The sequence below is a fragment of the Brachyhypopomus gauderio genome, unplaced genomic scaffold, assembly GCF_052324685.1.
Source record: "Brachyhypopomus gauderio isolate BG-103 unplaced genomic scaffold, BGAUD_0.2 sc382, whole genome shotgun sequence".
Lineage (NCBI taxonomy): Eukaryota > Metazoa > Chordata > Actinopteri > Gymnotiformes > Hypopomidae > Brachyhypopomus > Brachyhypopomus gauderio.
Genome location: NW_027507203.1, coordinates 57501 through 61185, shown reverse-complemented (window position 1 = coordinate 61185; position 3685 = coordinate 57501). Strand labels below are relative to the sequence as shown.

At 58.0% G+C, this 3685-nt stretch overlaps 1 non-coding gene across 1 annotated transcript; it reads left to right on the top strand.

Annotated features, from left to right (window-relative positions):
- The first annotated feature begins 865 nt into the window (after positions 1-865).
- LOC143505585 (18S ribosomal RNA) lies at positions 866-2706 on the top strand. The gene has a single exon (XR_013127883.1). It is a non-coding gene; the product is annotated as an 18S ribosomal RNA (ribosomal RNA).
- The last annotated feature ends 979 nt before the right edge of the window (positions 2707-3685 follow it).

Sequence of the window (3685 nt, the reverse complement as noted above, 5' to 3'; positions counted from 1 at the left end):
GATCTATTGAGCTACGATGCCCCGCCAGGGGTTAGGCTCTCGGGTTACCACTTAAGGTTTCTCCCCTGTCATAAGAAAGACAACCGGTCAAACCAATGCGCAATGTACAATGAGGTGCGAGCTCATATCCTATATATTGCTCAGAGCCGCAACCTCGGTGCGACATACCTAGGTACAGGAATAGGGCGAGAGGTGGATGCGCTCCTTCAGGACGGGTAGGTCGGCAGCCTCTCGGGTATGATCGTTCACCAACGAAAGCTGTACAAAAGGGGTGACTGCGCTCATTGAGGACGGCAGCCTCAACATGACATACCTATCAAAAACTCTCCCATGAGGTGTGTGCGCTCCTTCAGGATGGGAGGTCGGCAGCCTCGGTATGATCATGATGACCGAGACACAGGCCTTGGGTTGGGCCTAGGGTTGAAGCCTTCTGTGCCGCCCGGGTAGTTCCTCCCCAAACCAGCGGGCATGCCTCTATGGGGGGGGCCCTCGGTCTGAAAAGACACGATCCTCACCCGGAACCGTCTGAGGGAAGCGTTGAAGGCCGGTCTGTCTACACAGGTGTCCGCTATCGGCGTCCATGGTGTACGGGTGAGAGCCAGCAGTGGATCGGGTTAGTTCAACACATGCTTGGCCTCACCCCGCCTGGTCACGGAATCACTCATTTCTCGGTTACGTCCCACAAGTAGCGCGCGCGCGTGCTGGGAGCTGACGAGGGCTCTCTCCCCCACGCTGACGGCGCACCCCTGCTGCACCGATGGTGGGCGTCCGGTACCGAGGTGGGCCCCTGACCCTGCCCGGGGGATGGAGCACGCCGAGGTGGCCGCGACGTTAGCTGGTGTCCCTTTCACCACCGCGGTGCAGCTACCTGGTTGATCCTGCCAGTAACATATGCTTGTCTCAAAGATTAAGCCATGCAGGTCTAAGTACACCACGGCCGGTACAGTGAAACTGCGAATGGCTCATTAATCAGTCATGGTTCCTTTGATCGCTCCACACGTTACTCGGATAACTGTGGTAATTCTAGAGCTAATACATGCAAACGAGCGCTGACCCCTCTGGGGGATGCGTGCATTTATCAGATCCAAAACCCATCCGGCGGGGCGCGGGCCCCCCGGCCGCTTTGGTGACTCTAGATAACCTCGGGCCGATCGCGCGCCCCTCCGCGGCGGCGACGTCTCATTCGAATGTCTGCCCTATCAACTTTCGATGGTACTATAGTCGCCTACCATGGTGACCACGGGTAACGGGGAATCAGGTTCGATTCCGGAGAGGGAGCCTGAGAAACGGCTACCACATCCAAGGAAGGCAGCAGGCGCGCAAATTACCCATTCCCGACACGGGGAGGTAGTGACGAAAAATAACGATACAGGTCTCTTTCGAGGCCCTGTAATCGGAATGAGCGTATCCTAAACCCATGGGTGAGGACCCATTGGAGGGCAAGTCTGGTGCCAGCAGCCGCGGTAATTCCAGCTCCAATAGCGTATATTAAAGTTGCTGCAGTTAAAAAGCTCGTAGTTGGATTTCGGGAGTGGGCTGACGGTCCGCCGCGAGGCGAGCCACCGCCTGTCCCAGACCCTGCCTCCCGGTGCCCCTCGGATGCCCTTGGCTGGGTGTCCGGTCGGGGTCCGGAGCGTTTACTTTGAAAAAATTAGAGTGTTCAAAGCGGGCCGCTACTCGCCCGAATACCTGAGCTAGGAATAATGGAATAGGACTCCGGTTCTATTTTGTGGGTTTCCGGAACCAGGGCCATGATTAAGAGGGACGGCCGGGGGCATTCGTATTGCGCCGCTAGAGGTGAAATTCTTGGACCGGCGCAAGACGGACGAAAGCGAAAGCATTTGCCAAGAATGTTTTCATTAATCAAGAACGAAAGTCGGAGGTTCGAAGACGATCAGATACCGTCGTAGTTCCGACCGTAAACTATGCCAACCCGCGATCCGGCGGCGTTATTCCCATGACCCGCCGGGCAGCGTGCGGGAAACCACGAGTCTTTGGGTTCCGGGGGGAGTATGGTTGCAAAGCTGAAACTTAAAGGAATTGACGGAAGGGCACCACCAGGAGTGGAGCCTGCGGCTTAATTTGACTCAACACGGGAAACCTCACCCGGCCCGGACACGGAAAGGATTGACAGATTGATGGCTCTTTCTCGATTCTGTGGGTGGTGGTGCATGGCCGTTCTTAGTTGGTGGAGCGATTTGTCTGGTTAATTCCGATAACGAACGAGACTCCGGCATGCTAACTAGTTATGCGGCCCTCCGTGGTCTGCATCAACTTCTTAGAGGGACAAGTGGCGTTCAGCCACACGAGATGGAGCAATAACAGGTCTGTGATGCCCTTAGATGTCCGGGGCTGCACGCGCGCCACAATGGTTGGCTCAGCATGTGCCTACCCTTCGCCGAGAGGCGCGGGTAATCCGCTGAAACCCAATCGTGATTGGGACTGGGGATTGCAATTATTCCCCCATGAACGAGGAATTCCCAGTAAGCGTGAGTCACAAGCTCGCGTTGATTAAGTCCCTGCCCTTTGTACACACCGCCCGTCGCTACTACCGATCGGATGGTTTAGTGAGGTCCTCGGATCGGCCGCACCGGGACCCCCTCGTGGGCCTTGGTGTAGTGCTGAGAAGTCGATCAAACTTGATCATCTAGAGGAAGTAAAAGTCGTAACAAGGTTTCCGTAGGTGAACCTGCGGAAGGATCATTAACGGGTAGCGCCGCCCGGCGCGCCTCCTCCCAGCCTCTGTGCGTCTCCTCGGGCCTCTGGGGAAAGGGTTGTGCGCTTCGGTACCGGACTGGAGATCATCATATGTTTAACGCCTGAACAGCGATGGCGCAAGCTGGTCTGTTCTCTCCAAACAGCCCCCCATCTCGAGCGCACCTCCTCGGTACTCTCTGGCTCGTGCGAAGCGCTAAAAAACACGGTTACGGCCGGTTTCCACACGCACAATGGCGTGAGTCTGGGCCGCGAGGCCCTCTCTCTCTGTCGGCGTGCGTGGGGTTTTCCACATTCGGTGACCTCAGGCTCACGGCACCACCACGCACCCTACGTCTGTTGCTATAAATCGGGACTGTGCCCGTAAAGGACCAGACCCGCGTTGGGAGGTTCGCAGGAGGCTCACGCCACCTTTGTCTTCCTGGGCTCAGACGTCGTCAAAGCGGTTGCGCGTGTGTGGCCGTTGCCTTCCATTTTTCGTCGGGTGACGGGTACCTACTAGTCTTCGAACCAACCCCATACAGCGCTACGAGTGCTCTCCCTTACCGGAGGCATGGCGGGCGGTGATGGGGAGGGCCACGTGTGGACTCTAGCTCATCAACCCCGCCTCAGGCAGCGCTACGAGTGCTCTCCTGTACTGGAGACATGGCGGACGCTGACTGGGTGGTCCCCCTGGTGGCTTTAGTCTTCACACCCTCCACACCCCCGGTGCTACGCGTGCTCCTCTCCGCAGGGAGGGGGTGGACATGGCGGGCGGCGGGTGAGGAGAGGGGTTCACTGTGTGCTGTAGCTCCCAAGCTCACCTCGGGCAGCGCTACGAGTGCTCCTCCCTTCCTGGGAGCATGGCGGGCGGTGACGAGGTAGGCCTCTGGGTCCTTCAGTATTCACACACCCCTTTCCAACACCCCGTTGCTACGCGTGCTCACCCAGTCCTCCGAGACGGACAGGGCGGGTGCCGAGTGTGGAGGGG